Source organism: Pelophylax lessonae (genome assembly GCF_965119305.1).
Source record: "Pelophylax lessonae genome assembly, chromosome: 3".
Classification (NCBI taxonomy): domain Eukaryota; kingdom Metazoa; phylum Chordata; class Amphibia; order Anura; family Ranidae; genus Pelophylax; species Pelophylax lessonae.
In genome coordinates, this window is record NC_138770.1 from 629946545 (window position 1) to 629965219 (window position 18675).

Below are 18675 nucleotides of genomic sequence, written 5' to 3' on the forward strand. Positions count from 1 at the left end.
AGAAATTTATGAAAAGCCATACTGGAGTGTTGGTTGGCCTGTAGTGTACTTTCTGTGTGATCGTGCTCTGGATTTCTGCTACTGAGCTTATGTAATAACACAGGTATATAAAAACTGTGCAATCCTTGTAAACGCAGGTGTTTGCATGCAGTGTGTTTGCATTTTGTGTTTTTTTTCTGTACTGAGGAACCTCCTGTAATGGGAAAGTTTTTTTCTATGCATTAAAATTTCCTTTTCTAGTGTAGCACTGTCCCTGTAGGGCTTGCTGTGTGATGACTTCTTGGGTCTCCCCTGATTACCTGCAGATAGTCTCTAAGGGACAGTTCACTCATCCATCCTTACTCCCAGTTGTTCATTACTCAGTTAAGGGGATTTGGTTTTATATTTATTGTGGAACTTGGATTGGAGAAGGGAATAGTGGGATACTCTAACTTGAACTATTCACAATAGAAGAGGACAACTCTCACTTGGCCTCACCAGGTTATTTGCGGAAGGAGACACTCTGCTTTAACCATACTGCCACTTGTATGGAAGAATTAAGTCCTCTTGCTCTCTATAATAGCAGACTTGATGCAACTACATTATCTTCAGGACGCTCTCTAGCATCCCCTTGACTGACACCCATCCACTGACTCTTCTAGCTGAAGGAATGTCTCCCCCGGGACAGGCCCTTTGACACAGATCTCTACTCAATGTAGACAGAATCAGATCCTTTCCAGTGTCTTCCTTCCAGTCATCTCTGCAGGACCTCCAGGTTCAGCTCCTCTCTGTCTCTTTAGGCCCATAGGTCGACCACCTAAGGCCACATGGCAGCTTCTACAGAGGAGGGGCAGCCGCCCCCTTCTCCTGGAACCCCACTCTCCAGCTGAAAGACCCCGGGCACATGCGCCCTTGACATTTATACAGTATCCCAGCGGGTACGAGGCACTTACCTCTGCCAATAACCAGGGCTGTAGTAAATGAATGCGCACTCATTTGTCAGATTTCCTCCCACTATCCAATACGCCTCCCTGTTGGACCAGTGTGAAACACTTCATACAAACTGAGCTGCATCTGAGCACCATGAGCAGACCTCACTAATAGATCCCACTCTATGGTAGGCAGAGAGTAATATAAATTTACCTGGAAATTTATCTGGTAAGCAGAAAGACCCAAAAACTTTACTCTCTCTTCTAGCACATACCTAGGTGGGTGCTACACTAGTAAAGTGTATAGTCTTCTTGGTTTTCTCACAGTACAGTTGTTTAGCTGCAAATGTTTTATCAAGCCAACAAAGAAAGGATGAGGAAGGTCAGGTTTTTAGGCTATCTGGGGCCCCTTTAGAGAGATTTTCCTGTACTTATAAGCATGAGCTAAGGTTTGAGCCTAACTGAGGTGATGGGAGGAGGATATTGGTGACATCATTGCATCATAATATGCCTGCAATGCCCTATTTGATCAAAGACACTGTTTAAAGTAGAACTATAGGAAAAACATTTTAGTTAATTTTTGATAAAGTAAGGGAGAGTTATAAACCCTGTCAGATCCTTTTTTATTTATTACAGACACTTATATAGTGCCATCAATTTGTGCAGCGCTTTTACATATAAAGTAAAACCTTGGATCGAGAGTAACTTGGCTTGAGAGCGTTTTGCAAGACAAGCAAAATTATTTTATAAATTTTGACTTGATAAACGAGCGATGTCTTGATATACAAGTAGCGTCATGTCACAACTGAGTATAAAACAGAAGAGAGGCGCCTCTAAGTGTAGCAATATGGTTACATTTAATGAAGGTACAACATTTAGAGCCGGTTCACACTACCGCAACCAGAAAGTCCCCCCTTGAAGGAGCGACTTTTTAGCGTGACTTTGAAGAGACTTTTGAAGAGACTTTGAAGAGACTTAAATGATAGGCGACTTTGTCTGTGGGGAATGCCTGGGTAATCTTTTTCTTCTTCCTGGAAAGTCTGATCACAGTCGCTTGAAAATAGATAAGGATGCGACTTAGAGACGACTCCCATTGAAGTCTATGTGCACAAGTCGGATAGAGGTCACTTTGAAGTAGTACAGGAACCTTTTCTGAAGTCGGAGCGACTTCAGTAGTGCATATTAAGACGGCTCTCATTCATTTACATTGAATTTGTAATGACAAGCGACTTGGGGCGACTTGGGGTGACTTGAGGTCGCACAAGTCGTGTCCCAAGTCGGAGTAGTGTGGTCTTAGCAACTCACATGGTTGATGAATAAAACAGGCACATCTAAGTATGCAGGCATCCAGGGTAAAGCTGTCCACATAGACCATCCCCCGCATGTCCATCATCGTCATCCCTTCCCCGCTGTGATTTACAAACCCTTCAAACCTCACTTTCAGATTGCTCTGCTGCAGTGTAGTCTTCCCGGTCATGACTGCAGATTGACGGTGGTGAGAGCTGGCAGTGAGGAGGATGTACAAAATATGAGCAGGACTAGGGAGGGGAGAGAGGGGGACTTTATCAATGCCCAAAACAGTACAGATAGTATATAAAATATAAGGACTTTATTGAAAAACATTAAAAAAACATTCCCAGATAGAACTCATGGGAAAAGGGGAAAAGACATCACATATAATGAATTAAAAAAACTTTTACAGAAAAACATAGCAACCAACAATGGATAGCTAAAGGTGAAGCATGGTGAGATCCCAATAGAGTGCCTCCAGAGCTCCAACGCGTTTCAACTTAAACAATCTTCTTCAGGGGGATGGCATGAGTATTCATCACATTAGAATCTTACAATGAATCAGCTATACATATTTTGCTGGTAGTCTATGTGGAGCAGTAGAACAGGGGATGTCTTATATCCAATGCATTTAATCCCAGACATAAAGGACAAAGAAAAGAGTCGACCCGAAAAATGATTTAGGTGGATTTTCCTGAAGGCCGTGATTAATCTGTTTAGCCTTACACAACTAACACTGTTTCAAAACCACAAAGTGTTTCTTCACAGCCACACATATGGGAGGAAGAAGTTAGAATCAAGACCCAAGTCAATCTTCAGGTAAATGAGTTCAATCTCTAGTATCCCTTCAGTGAGTACGGCAGTGTCATGGTGGTAGTCCTACAGCAGTGAGGAGAATGGTTTATGTGGACAGCTTTACCCCCGATGCCTGCATACTTAGATGTGCCTCTTTTAATCATCAACCATGTGGGTTGCTAAATGTTGGACCTTCATTAAACCATATTGCTACACTTAGAGGTGCCTCTCTTCTCTTTTATACTCAGTAGCTCCTGCTGGATTTTGCTTCTAATCCTCTTGTGAAGGCTGCCATCTGTGGATGGACGTTTTATGGTTACACAACCTATCACATTGCTATAATATTTTTATATGGACTAAAAAACTGAAGTACTTATGAATAAATGTTTGTGGAAGGAATTGTCTAAGTTTCCATTATTTCTTATGAGGAAATTCGCTTTGATATTAGATTGCTTTGGATTACAAGCATGTTTCCAGAACAAGTTATGCTTGCAATCCAAGGTTTTACTGTATATTGCATATTCACATCAGTCCCTGCCCTCAAGGAGCTTTTGATCTAAGGTCCCTAACTCACATTCATACTAGGGCCAATTAACCTACCAGCATCTCTTTGGAGTGTGGGAGGAAACCCATGCAGGCACAGAGAGAACAAGCAGACTCAAGCCAGGTAGTGCCATGGTTGGGATTTGAACTAAAAAACCCTTGTTCTGCTAGACCAGGGGTCTTCAAACTATGGCCCTCCAGTTGTTCAGGAACTACAATTCCCATAATACCTAGTCATGTCTGTGAATGTCAGAGTTTTACAATGCCTCATGAGACACAACAGCTGGAGGGCCATAGTTTGAGGATCCCTGTGCTAGACAGAAGTGCTAACCACTTAGCCACTGTGTTTTTTCCATCTGTGTCCCATTTTGGAGATTTCCTTTAACTTCTTGTCCCAGAGCCAAACAGGAAGTAAGAGGAAATTCCTGCAAATTAAGGTAATCCATTGGGGACCCCCAGGTCATCAGAGCTATTGTCCCCATTGAAAGATTTCCCCTCTATTACTTTTCTGGGGACAACCTAAAATTTGGGATTTTCTTTACTTTCAATTTCAATGATAATGGTAAACAGGACAAATAGAGACGGTGAATCTCCCTAAAGGGGACACAGACAGCAATAAAAACAGACAGGGGTTATAATCCCTCTCCACTCTCCTCTATACTTTAAATATGGTCATGTGGCCATATAAGGTCAATGAAGTCACTAGCAACCTCACCTCTTTGTTATGTGGGGAATTCCACAACCGCAACTAAATGGAACAGCAGCCTGCTATCATGTGACAGTTTCAAACTCTGTTAAGCCCTAACCTTAGCCCATCCCTAGTCAGTTCATGTCCTGGCCACAATGGTTTCACCAGACAGTGAGGAAACATCTGCAGACAATAATATAAATCTCACAGAGGTCCTTGTCTTCCCCTAATCTAATAGAAAAAGCATCTTTGTTTCTGTTTGTGTTGCTGTTAAAGAGTTCCCATCCCTAGTCTGCTGTGGGCTAATGCCAACAAAGGGCTAAGGATCAGCCCTACATGACGTGTCTCAGACCTGGCGATTGGCTGCTTAAAGTGTCATTAAACCCACATCATTAAAAATGATCAATAAATGCTCTATTACATGCTCACTCAGTCACTATGGGATTCCTTTTCTGAATTCTACAAAAAAACCGGGTGGACCCTCTTGTCCATGTTCCCACTGCAGCTAGGGACTCTGCAGAGCAGCTGTTGGCATCTCTGCACATGCTCAGTTTTCAGTTTGTTTCTAAGCTGTTCATTTCCTCCGTATCACATCTAAGCAGCCTTTGTGACTATAGAGTCACACTTGTGGGCGTATACACAGTGGAAATTTGACAGCCCACTCCCTACCCCCTCCTCCATGTCCAATAAACAGCTTAAACACGATTGAGGTGGGATATTACATCTTCATTGATGGAGGCTTCACCTCCCTCTTATTCCAAGCACATACACACAATAGACACAGGCTGGAGGGTTGTGACACAGCCTGCGATTGGCAGAAATCCACATGTTATTGCCAAAAATAATGATTTGATTTCAAATATATATTTGTATGATAATTTAAAACAGTTTATTGATATTAATAATTTATTTTTACTCTGTATTTCATGCGACTTTGTATATTGATTAAGAAAAAAGGGTACATGAATTTTGTCTTATTAAAATAATTACAGTGACATCATCCATATACAGAACTAGAAGGAATAAAGTAAATTAAACAATGTGTGTTTAGTATCAATTGACCAGGTCATTTTTTTTGGGACACGGCAAACTGAGAATCGCGCGGTCGTGTGATACTGTACTCCAATAAAAATTGGCCTTTTTTCCCCACAAATAGAGCTTTCTTTTGGTGGTATTTGATAACCTCTGTGTTTTTTTTTGTGCTATAAACAAAAAAAAAAATCAAAACAATTTTGAAATTTCTCCTTAAATTTAGACTAATATGTATTCTGCTACATATTTTTGGTAAAAAAATCCCAATAAGGGTATATTGATTGGTTTGCGCAAAAGTTATCACGTCTACAAACTATGAGCTATTTTTTATTTTTTTACTAGCAATGGCTGCAATCAGCAAAATTATAGTGAGACTGTGATATTGTGACGGACACCTAACTGACACTTTTGACAGTTTTTGGAGACCAGTGACATTATTACAGTGATCAGTGCTAAAAAAAACAGGCACTGTGACTGTACTAATGACACTGGCAGGGAAGGGCTTAACATTAGGGGCAATCAAAGGCTTAACTGTGTGCCTAGGTTGTGCTTAATCACTGTGGGGAGGTGCTTTGACTAGGGGAAGGCAAAGATCCATTTTCCTGTTTTTCAGAAACACAGGATCAATGCCTTCCCTTTTGACAGAACGACAATCTGCCTTGGTTCTGCCGTTCTGCCTGTGTTCTGTGTAATCGGTGGGTGCCAGCGGACATCAAGTCCACAGTATTTGCTGCTGGGTTCCCACTTTGTATAATCACACTGGGAGCGGGTCCCCACCTGGAGGTGTCAGATCACGCACCAGGTAGGTGATCTGGTGCAGAGTGGCCACCCTGCCACAGTATATGTGCAGTGGGTGGTCGTTAGGTGGTTAAGCCTCAGTGCTATGCCATGTCACTACCGGTATTTCACACGGGTTTTGAAGGTGAATGGAGAGCTGTAGCAGCGAGGAAAATGTACCAGCAGGAGCTGGGGGGAAGAAGGTGAGCTATTCTGTAGTAAAACCTACTCCGTAATGGACACATTGGGGTTGATTTACTAAAGACAAATAGGCTGCTCACTCTGCAAGGGAAGTTGCACATTGCAAATGAATTTTCCCCATAGCTTAGTGAACGAGGCGAAGTTCTTCTGACTTCCATCATCCAAATATGGGCAAGCAAGAATGCTGTTTTTCATTTTCATTGCCTGTGATTTGATATTCTTTGCAAAGTGAAATGTCCAGTGGCGGCCAGTGTGTTGGGGGAGCAGGGGCGCCGCCCTTCCTATCCATGCATCCGGCCCCCTTATCTGCATGCAGAGGCGCCGGACGCATGGAGTTCAATGGGGCTTTTTTTTTTTTTTGCATCACCTGATTAGAGCCAGAGGCTCTAATAGCGTGATGCAAAGGGTGGACCCGGGGTGCAGAGCAGTGCGCCCGACTCCACCCATTGTGTGACAATAGCGAATAAAAAATTCGCTATTGTCACTAGGGATGATCGAATGGTTCGGGTCGACCATCAGTTCGACCCAAACTTTGGGTGTTCGAAATTTGGCAGAATTCCGAACTTTTTGCGGTAAAAGTTCGGAATTCGGCCACCAGAACCGCCCAAAATGCAATGGGACAGGAAGTGGACTTTAAAAGCCTGTGATTGGCCCAGAAACGTCAGTAAAAGCCAATGAGTGGGCAGGAATCTGTTAGGAACGTGATTGGAGTAACTACGGGGACCAGAGGCCAATCAGGAGTGAATACGCCCCCCAGTAAATAACATAGCCCCGCCTAACCTCTAGCACTGTAATACAGAGGCTTTAGAAGAGAGTGGAAGCATTTGTATTTCTCCGGCTGTGTTACGTTTGTTGCATTGCTTGTAAAGCTCCAGTGTCATTTTGCAATTATCTTCTGCTGTATGGAGCTGTTCTTTTAGTGTGAGGAAAGGGATATGCAGTGTAGTTAGGGTACTATATACAACTATAGTTAGATTCAATAATCTAGTTTTTGTAGGGATACTTTTAAGTGTCAGGGTTCCGTCTAGTGAGCACATTGCACTGCTGATATATCTACAGCAGGTATACGTGCTTGCTAGTCAGCTATTGTGCAAAATATATTTCAGCGATACACACATCTGCTGTATTTAGCGACAACTTTGGGTCGCATAGCAGTGTGCGTTTTGCAGGGGAATTTCACCGCACAGAGTTGCCAAAGCCTCAGTGACAACTTAACGGCTGTTCTTGTTGTAAGCGTTAAGTCCACTGCAAAAGGCTTTGCTACTTTGCGTCACACACATCTGCTTTATTTAGCGACAACTTTGGGTCGCATAGCAGTGTGCGTCTTGCAGGTGATTTTCAAAATTCATTAGAGTTAGGACTGCAGGTAACAGGGAGCCTTGACGTGGCCCTGCAGCTTTCACATGCGTTTGCAAATGTGTGCTAACTAAACCCCTGTATTGACGCAAACTGTTAGACAGGCCAATTTGGTTGGTAAGCAGACTGGTTGGCAAATTGAACTGGGAATTTTATCTTTGTTTGTTTCATGTGCGTTGCCCTTCCATGTGTTCTTTGCTATGAAGGCCAGTTATAGGTGGGGGCAGAGGCCATTTTCTTTGTTGTATATGTGTACTGGTGAGTGGACATACTGGGTGCCTTTGCTGTAATACTATCAGCTGGGCTTCCATTATGCCCCCAATTACCTTTCAGGAGGGATGGGCCACCTCCAGGCTCACCTGCCCCCTATCTATCCATTAGCTTGCATGTGCTCCCACTGTGGAGACTCTTTAAAATTCATTAGAGTTAGGACTGCAGGTAACAGGGAGCCTTGACGTGGCCCTGCAGCTTTCACATGCGTTTGCAAATGTGTGCTAACTAAACCCCTGTATTGACGCAAACTGTTAGACAGGCCAATTTGGTTGGTAAGCAGACTGGTTGGCAAATTGAACTGGGAATTTTATCTTTGTTTGTTTCATGTGCGTTGCCCTTCCATGTATTCTTTGCTTTGAAGGCCAGTTATAGGTGGTGGCAGAGGCCATTTTCTTTGATTTTCACATTGCACAGTTGATAAAGCCTCAGTGACAACTATACATAAATTAAAATTCATCACAAAAAAAACAGATTATTTTTCTTATAATTTCAGTAGCGCAGGGATGGTGTTACCCTCCTTTCATAAACTGCAAATAAATAAAGTGCATAAATTGCACATACATAAATAATCCAAAACATCCAACTTGTCACTGAGGCTTTGGCAACTCTGCGCGGTGAAATTCACCTGCAAAATGCACACTGCTATGCGAACCCAAAGTTGTCGCTAAATAAAGCAGATGTGTGTGACGCAGAGTAGCAAAGCCTTTTGCAGTGGACTTAAAGCCTCAGTGACAAGTTAACGCCTGTCCTTGTTGTAAGCGTTCAGTCCACTGCAAAAGGCGTCACACACATCTGCTTTATTAGGAGCAAAAGAAAGGGGTGGTTAAGCAAAAAAGTAATTTTTGAATGTTTGGCATGCTATAATTCTGGTTCTGGACATGCTACAGAGCTGAAACTTCACAGGTACAATCCAAAGAATCTCATTTTTTTTGCAATAATTTTTTTCAATAATTGGCTCTCTATCAAAACCGACAATTTTTAAGAACTTTTCTTTGCCTGATTCATAGTCCCTGGGGCATGACCCAGAACCCTAGGCACTTTTTAGGGGCATTTATTAGGTTTTAGGGCTTCAAAATTGTGTTTTTTGATTCCCGAAGTTCGGGTCCCGTTGATTTCAATGGGGTTCTGGAATCCGAACTGAACTTTCGGGAAATTCGGGCATTCTGGTCGAACCGAACTTTTCAAAAGTTCGATCATCCCTAATTGTCACACGGATCCTCCTCCCGGGAGGACCCGAGGAGATGCGCCGGGGACTGAGGAGAAGCCGCGCCGCTGCTGCTGCTGCTGATGATCCAGGTAAGTGCACTGGATTGAAGGGGGCACGCGCGCTGGTCTCTGCATTGAAGGGGGCATGTACGCTGGCCATTGCATTGAAGGGGGCATGTGCGCTGGTCACTGCATTAAAGGGGGCATGTTTGCTGGTCACTACATTGAAGGGGGCATGTACGCTGGTCACTACATTGAAGGGGGCGTGTACGCTGGTCACTGCATTGAAGGGGGCATGTATTCTGGTCACTACATTGAAGGGGGCACACACGCTGGTCTCTGCATTGAAGGGGGCATGTATGCTGGTCACTACATTGAAGGGGGCATGTATGCTGGTCACTGCATTGAAGGGGGCATGTACGCTGGTCTCTGCATTGAAGGGGGCATGTATGCTGGTCACTGCATTGAAGGGGGCATGTACGCTGGTCACTGTGCATTGAAAGGGGGCACGTTGGTCACTGTGCATTAAAAGGGGGCACGCTGGTCACTGTGCATTGAAAGGGGGCACGCTGGTCACTGTGCATTGAAAGGGGGCACGCTGGTCTCTCTGCATCGAAAGGGGGCATGCTGGTCTCTCTGCATTGAAAGGGGGCACGCTGGTCACTCTGCATTGAAAGGGGGCACACTGGTCACTCTGCATTGAAAGTAGGCATGCTGGTCATTCTGCATTGAAAGGGGGCACGCTGGTCTCTCTGCATTGAAAGGGGGCACACTATACCTTAATTACTGAAGGCCCCTTTCACACTTTTGGGACCTCAAAGTCACGCAATTTTTTACAACGTTTTTTTGCCGCAAAGCAATGCCTATTACATTTTTCTGTTTGCGCCCCCCCCCCCAAAAATTTTGCGCACCAGCCACCACTGGAAATGTTACTACATTCACTAAGCTCTGGGGCAAACTCCATTGCAAAATTCAACTTCCCTTGCAAAGTGAACTGTCTATTTGTCCTTAGTAAATCAACCCCCATCATGGGTGCAGACCCAAGAACTTGATCAAGTCCCTGAGATATATAAGGAATTGTCAAGTAGTTTAACTACTTACCGACCACCCCCCTCATTTTTACTGTGGCAGGCAGCCCCTCCTGCACGAACTGCCGTAGCTCTACGTCGGTCATGCGCCTGCAGCTAGAGGGCGAGCGTGCGCCGCCGGTGACGCGCTCCCGCCACCACTCGGCAGCAGGGACTCTGATGCACGGGTCAGACGTTTCGATTACAGGTCTCTATGGTCCTCTCACAAGCCCAACCGCACTGTGTTAACCCCTTCCCTGCCAGTGTCATTATTACAGTAACAGTGCATATCTTTAGCACTGATTACTGTAGTAATGTCACTGGTCCCCCCAAAAGTGTCAAAAATGTCAGTTAGGGGTCCAATCTGTCTGCCGCAAGGTCACAGTCCCGCTAGAAATCGCAAATTGCCGCCATTACTAGTAAAAAAACAATAAAAATGATATAAATCTTTCCCGTAGTTAGTAGACGCAAGAACTTTTGTGCAAACCAATCAAAATACGCTTATTGCGATTTTTTTTTAACAAAAATATGTAGTAGACTGTAGTAGGGAATGTTATATAGCAGAATGTTAAAAATATTGTTTTTTTTTTTTCAGAATTGTCGCATTATTTTTGTTTATAGTGCAAGAAATAAAAATCGCAGAGGTGATCAAGTACCACTAAAATAAAGCTCTATTTGTGGGGAAAAAAGGACATCAATTTTATTTAGGTACAGCGTTGCACGACCGTGCAATTGTCTGTTAAAGTAACGCAGTGCCAAATCCCAAAAAATGGCCTGGTCATTAAGGGGGCAAATCCTCAAGAAGTGGTTAAAGTGGGGTACACACTATAAGAAAATCAGGTGAACCATTGTCCGATTTTCCTCCTTGTTTCACAGCAAATCAGAACCGATGAAAAAAAAATTGTATGAAAATTCTCGTACGAGAAAGGCTTTTTGTTGTTGTTTATTGTTTCTAATTATGCGCAGTCTTTCTTTTCTGATTTCTCATGTACAAAAATCGTATGAAAACGGTACACAATTACATGAAAATTGTTTAGTTTTTTCCGTATGAGAAAAATTTTTGAGTTTGTATCTTCGAGAATTTTTTTCGTACGAAAATTCTGAATCGGCTGTCGAAAGTTGTGTACACACTATACGAAAATCGTATGAAAATTCTTTGGATGAAAATGTTTGCCCAATTTTCTTACCTTACCTCTCCATCATCTGTTAAAAGCTGAAATATACATTGTAAGTGGACTGACCCTTCAAATTACTGTTCTGTAGTGGGGAAGCATTTGATTTTAGGGCAGCTGTGTGTTTGGTAAGCTTTTGCACAAATAATTGAATAAATAAACAATAATTTGACAAAAAAAAATTTATTTGAACAAAACTTTCAGAGAAAGTAAGAATACTATAAAAATAATAAATCCCTATCAGAAATATGTAGTGAAAAAGCACCCATTGACCTTGGCAAGAAGCAAAGTTTAACCACAAGGCAGCAGATGGCTGAAGATCTCTTCCTACATGAGCATTGTCCTCACAATGTGAAACTTTATTCCTTTCACTTTTTTTTCGACTTTCACTGCTCGTACATTTACTGACAGCTCAAAGAATTCAAATAATGATGTGTGCCAGTATATACAGCATTACAAGCTAAACAGCTCATGAGTGATTCTGGAAAAATTCAATGGTATCGCCGGGCTTAAGGTTAGCAAAAAAAAAAAAAAATACCAACAGATCTTGAGCACTTTTTGTAAGAAAAAAAAGGAAGAAAAGTAAAATAAATACCTTATTGAAATAAACAAAAACTATAAAGGGTTAGAGTTAAAAAGAATATCCACTTTGCCGCACATACATTTTACAATAAATCTCAATGCAAATACTTTTTTTTTACTTTTTTTATGTGGTCACATGATCATCATAGATCCAGCTTCTCTAGAGGGCCAACAACAGGGCTGAACCACATAGAGCAGTGATGTCATCTGCTGGTGTCCATAACTTTAGGCGTTGTCCGCGGGGGTAGAGTTCACACCAAACAGCTGCACAGAACGGAGATACAGGCAGAGCTTTGTGCTCATATGACCGCCTAGAAAAACATTTAAACCAGGTATTTACATAGAGATTTCTCAAACCAATCAGGAAGAGTGGAGGTTGGAGGGTATGGGGTGAAATGCTGACTTACTACAATGCCTTGGGTGTAGGGTAATCTGAAAGGCATATATAATACGCAGGGGGTTCTTCACTGTCAGAGCAGTAAGGATGTGGAATTCTCTTCCGCAAACAGTGGTATCAGCAGGGAGCATTGATAGTTTCAAAAAACTATTAGATGGGCACCTTAAAGACCACAACATACAGGGGTATACAATGTACAGTTAACAGCAAACCCACACACATCATAGGTTGAACTGGATGGACTGATGTCTTTTTTCAACCTCACTAACTATGTAACTATGTAACAGGTAAGGCACAACTACAGGTATATATACCATGAAGGCCTGGTGTAAAGAATTTTCCCAGAAATTGTATTTCCTGATTGTGGGATTGGCTCACTGATTGGCATCCTCTGCAACATAAATTTCATTTTTGGTGAGATTCTCCCAAAGGGATTATAACTCCTAAAGGGATGTCATACCAGCAAATCTCCTCATTAGAACACTGCAAGTATATTAGCTGATTAAAGTTATTGTAAGGTCTCGTTTTATTTATTTTTTTAAATAACAACCATGTTGTACTTACCTGCTCTGTGCAGTTGGTTTTGCACAGAGCAGCCTGGATCCTTGTCTTCTCGGGTCCCTCATCACTGCTCCAGGCCCCTCCCTCCTGTTGAGTGGCCTTACAGAAAGCAGCTTGCTACGGGGGCCCCAAGTCACAGCTACCTGTGTCCATTTAGACACGGAGCCGCGACCCGGCCCTGTCCCCTCTCTCAGCTGATTGGCTGACTGACTTTGATTGACAGCAGCAGGAGCCAATGGGGCTTCGCTGCTGTCTCAGCCAATGAGGAGGGGGAGAGTCCCGGGCAGCTGAGATACTCCTGCAACATCGCTGGATAAAGATGGGCTCAGGTAAGTATTAGGGGGCCTGAGGGGGGCTGAGTGGGGCTGCTGCACACAGAAGGTTTTTTATCTTAATGCATGGAATTCATTAGGATAAAAAAAAAAAAAAAAACTTCTGCCTTTACAATCCCTTTAATAATAAAAAAAGTCACTCCCATTCAGATTCACTTTGCACATTGATATAACCCAACAAACAGCATTTTCTTCAGAGCAGAAACAGGTAGGAATCTGCAACAACATTCTTTCACCACTTGCCAACCGTATGACTTAGATATATGGTTGGCAAGTAGCATGGCTGCGTCAGATTATGTACCTAGTATGGGATCCGATACTTCCAAGTCTGGGGCGTGCGATCAGGAAACCCGCCCAGAGAAATGCCCTATAGCCACTGCCAAGGGCATGTAGACTGGAAGTGGCTGCAAAGAGGATGCAAAAGATTAGGAGTGCTGATCAGGGCCATAGATAAGGGGGTACCACCAGTTCTCCTGTATGGGGCCTGGGCCAGCAGGGGGGCCCAGGTGATTGGTGAATTGCATGTGGGAAGGCAGGGTGATTGGTATGGCAGGGGGCCAATTATTGAAACAATTCCCCTGAATGGCTCTCTCTGCAGCAGCTGAAAGATGGCTTCTTCTCCTCTACCCCCATGGGCTTTCAGCTGTAGCAGAGGGAGCCATACAAAGGATCAGTTCTGATAATGCCCCCCCCCCTCCCCTGCCACAATGATTACCATCCCTGTACAACATACATTTCCTCCTGCTGCCTAGGCCCCCCTACTCCTGCAGTGCTACTGGCTTCTCTTCTCTTCTTCCCACTGGAAGCTGCAAGCGCACAAAGGGATCCTTCAAGAGTGAGATTTGGGGAAGCGTTAGATAAATATGTCACATTTACCAGCCCCTTCCTTTCCTGAAGGGACACAATGAGTGATCGATACTGATCACCCACTGTGTTCGTTCATAACTGATGCATTGGGTGTATGGGGCCCTGTGTCAGATTGTCTGTATAGGGCCCCGTGTCAGCTTGTCTGTATGGGGCCCCGTGCCAGCTTGTCTGTATGGGGCCTCGTGCCAGCTTGTCTGTATGGTGCCCCGTGCCAGCTTGTCTGTATGGGGCCCCATGTCAGCTTGTCTGTATGGGGCCCTGTGTCAGCTTGTCTGTATGGGCCCCCGTGTCAGCTTGTCTGTATGGGGCCCTGTGTCAGGTTGTCTGTATGGGGCCCTGTGTCAGATTGTCTGTATGGGGCCCCGTGTCAGATTGTCTGTATGGGGCCCAGTGTCAGCTTCTCTGTATGGGGCCCTGTGTCAGGTTGTCTGTATGGGGCCCTGTGTCAGGTTGTCTGTATGGGACCCTGTGTCAGATTGTCTGTATGGGGCCCTGTGTCAGATTGTCTGTATGGGGCCCTGTGTCAGGTTGTCTGTATGGGGGCCCTGTGCCAGCTTGTCTGTATGGGGCCCTGTGCCAGCTTGTCTGTATGGGGCCCTGTGTCAGCTTGTCTGTATGGGGCCCTGTGTCAGGTTGTCTGTATGGGGCCCTGTGCCAGCTTGTCTGTATGGGGCCCTGTGTCAGGTTGTCTGTATGGGGCCCTGTGTCAGGTTGTCTGTATGGGGCCCTGTGGCAGCTTGTCTGTATGGGGCCCTGTGCCAGCTTGTCTGTATGGGGCCCTGTGTCAGGTTGTCTGTATGGGGCCCTGTGCCAGCTTGTCTGTATGGGGCCCTGTGCCAGCTTGTCTGTATGGGGCCCTGTGTCAGCTTGTCTGTATGGGGCCCTGTGTCAGGTTGTCTGTATGGGGCCCTGTGGCAGCTTGTCTGTATGGGGCCCTGTGCCAGCTTGTCTGTATGGGGCCCTGTGTCAGGTTGTCTGTATGGGGCCCTGTGTCAGATTGTCTGTATGGGGCCCTGTGTCAGGTTGTCTGTATGGGGCCCTGTGTCAGATTGTCTGTATGGGGCCCTGTGTCAGGTTGTCTGTATGGGGCCCTGTGTCAGATTGTCTGTATGGGGCCCTGTGTCAGGTTGTCTGTATGGGGCCCTGTGTCAGATTGTCTGTATGGGGCCCTGTGTCAGATTGTCTGTATGGGGCCCTGTGTCAGATTGTCTGTATGGGGCCCTGTGTCAGGTTGTCTGTATGGGGCCCTGTGTCAGGTTGTCTGTATGGGGCCCTGTGTCAGGTTGTCTGTATGGGGCCCTGTGTCAGGTTGTCTGTATGGGGCCCTGTGTCAGATTGTCTGTATGGGGCCCCGTGCCAGCTTGTCGTTTTGGGGCCCCGTGGTTTCTAACAGCAGCCCTGGTGCTGATAAACAACAAGGTAAAAAAAAAAAAGGTGAAACAAAAGTGAACAAAAATTTAAAACAAGTATTTATATAAAAAAAAGATATACAATGGCTTATGGTACACAATATTTTAGCAAACAAAATGCCATCCAGCTAGGGTTTAAATCTAATGTAAGAATAATGACAGGTTTCATACGGAACCTTTTTGGAAGAAGGTCTATTGTTGCTGAGCTCTTCATTGAATTTGATGGATTTCAGTAAACTGATGTTTCAGCAGAAATAATTATTGTACAGAATTTAGTATTTTTTTTTTTTATTCAGAAATAATGAGAATGTTGAGTTTTTGCGTTACCTGCTAGTCCCGCTCAGTGAAGACATTTTGCTGATTTCTTGTTTTTCTGGATACTTTACATTGCATTTCTCATTGCATTTGAATATGCTCAAAGACCTTTACTTAGAACAATTTTTTATGGAAAGTATTTAAAAAACGTTTAAGCCGTGATGTACTATGTGCATCCAATTTAGCATTGTTGTGAAGTACGTCGGCGTTAATCATACAAGTATCGGTAAAACTGACAACCGCCTTGCCCTGCGCTTTTCATCTGTACCGATCATTAAATCAGACACGTTAATGTCACATCTGTTCTTTACCTTTCATCTGCCATATTGTGGGAACCGGCTCCGTTTTCTGGTCGTGCGCCTAGTTCTGCCTGTAAATATTAAGCTTCAGAGATTAAGTATCATCAAACCCTAAATGATATCTTGGCTCAGGCAAGACGCCGTTATTACGCTATGTGATAAAAGGCACGATTTATGTCTACACAGATGATGACACAAAGCGTTTTGCTCGGTAAAGGCAGCCAATTAGAGAAGTCAGGTTTGAGACGGCGTATCTACTCTGAAAATCGAAAACAACACACTATGTCAAAATAATGGATACAAATGTGGTGAGATGGTGATTCTGATTTTTCATATTTCACAATGAATAATGAATACGGAGATGTTAGACGAAAGTTCAAAGTAGAAGACAAAGAAAGAAAAATAAGAAGTAACATTGGAAGAAATACAGACCCCAAAATAACCTTCTGTCAACGGCGGCTGGTTTAATCTCCTCTATATTTATGCAGTGCTATTATGTTTTACTAGCACCGGACCTTATTTTTTTTTGTTTTAAATAGACTTGGAAAGGGTAAATTTCTGTCTTGTTGTTATTTCTGCCTGTGACCCCATTAGGGAAACTTTCCCTGACTTCCTGTCTTACATAGTTACATAGTTAGTTAGGTTGAAAAAAGACACAAATCCATCTGGTTCAACCAACAAAATGAAAAAAAAAAAAAAAAAACAGTATTGAAAACCCAACCATACAATCCCATATACACAATCCTATACACACAGTTGATCCAGAGGAAGGCAAAAAACCCAGCAAAGCATGATCCAATTTTCTACAGCAGGGGAAAAAAATTCCTTCCTGATCCTCCGAGAGGCAATCTGATATTCCCTGGATCAACTTTACCTTAAAAAAAAAATTTAGTGTCCACTTACTGTATATTAAGTACACCCAGAAAAGAATCCAGACCTTTTTTAAAGCAATCTAGTGAGCTGGCCAGAACCACCTCTGGAGGGAGTCTATTCCACATTTTCACAGCTCTTACGGTGAAGAAACCTTTCCGTATTTGGAGACAAAATCTGTTTTCCTTTATACGTAAAGAGTGCCCCCTTGTCCAAACACCAAGTTTTCTATATGGATTCCTTATGTATTAATACATGTTGATCATATCCCCCTTTAATCTCCTCTTCTCAGGAGAGAATAAATTCAGTTCCTCTAATCTTTTCTCATAGCTGAGCTCCTCCATGCTCTTATCAGTTTGGTTGCCCTTCTCTGCACTTTCTCCAGTTCCCAGATATCCTTTTTAAGAACTGGTGCATAAAACTGAACTGCATATTCCAGATGAGGTCTTACTAATGATTTGTACAGGGGCAAAATGATATCTCTCTCTCAGGAGTCCGTGCCTCTGTTAATACAAGAAAGGACTTTGCTTGCTTTAGAAACTGCAGCTTGGCCTGTGATGCTTCTACAAGAAATTAGAGGGGGAGGGGTGTTTTACCACAACAGGAAGGCACTAGTAGCGGTTTCGGGGAGGGGGGGGGGCGGGTTTGTAGTAGAGCTTCACAATTCTGGATAAAATGAGAATCACAATTGTTTTTCTTAGAGTAAAGATCACGATTCTCAGCGTAACATCATTTTTCACATTATACATGAAAATTGGGCTAACTTTACTCTTGAGTTTTTTTTTTTAAAATTCATTGAAGTGTATTTTTTCCCCAAAAAATTGCCTTTGAAAGACCGCTGCGCCAATACAGTGTGACATAAAATATTGCAACGACCGCCATTTTATTCTTTAGGAGAATAAATTCGGAGTCTGTGTTTAAACCTGGAATCTTGCCAACATCCCTAGTAAATATTGAACAATGGAGAACCCCTGAGGTTTGGGACTTTGAACGGCAAGAACCAGGACTTGAGTATGAGAATATATAAATTTTTTATTACAAATATTACAAAAATGAAATATACACAAACAAGAATAACATGTATGATAAAAACATGGTCATAAATACGTCTTGGAACCGCGAGGGTCTGAGGTGTCTGGATCGGACTAGACGCGTTTCGGTCCAAATGCCTTTCTCGATAGTCCAGAAAACACCAGAGCTCAGACTAGGAGCATAAAAGGTAACAGTAAGTAAGTACATATAGTAGACGTAGACTTAAATTTCGATGTGTTAAACAATAAAGTAGATAATATGAAACATAGCTCATTATACACAGTGTTTGTTGTATTTAGATGTAAAAAGGAGCAATAATGCCTCTTATTCTTTAGGGTCTCTGCTAAAATAATATATATAATGTTTGGGGGTTCTAAGTAGGGCTGCACGATATTGAGAAAAAAAAGTACATTGCGATATTTGGTTTTAAACGATATATATCGCGATATTGACAGTGCAGTCGGGACTCACAGTGGTGGTAGGAGTAGCCGCCGGTGACCTCCTGTGATTCTCACCTGCGGAGACGGAGGAGCTGTGGGCCCGAAGCAGGCACAAGGTATGACGCCCACTGAGTATCTGCATGTTATGTGCGGCTCCTCCCCTTTGCCATGTAAACAGTGGTCACCTGGGTAACGTGTGCGGTAGGGTCGGGTGCCCCCCAGTCCGGTGTCTTCCGTGATCCGGGCTGTCCGCACGTGCACAA

The 18675-nt window shown here is 43.5% G+C and overlaps 1 pseudogene across 1 annotated transcript in view; it reads right to left on the reverse strand.

Annotated features, from left to right (window-relative positions):
- LOC309550200 (GTP-binding nuclear protein Ran-like) overlaps nucleotides 1-18554 on the reverse strand; it is a 75060-nt pseudogene extending 56506 nt beyond the window's left edge. Inside the window, exon 1 of the transcript in view lies at nucleotides 18488-18554. The product of the transcript in view is annotated as a GTP-binding nuclear protein Ran-like (transcript). The remainder of the gene's footprint in view (nucleotides 1-18487) is intronic.
- Nucleotides 18555-18675: the final 121 nt, after the last annotated feature.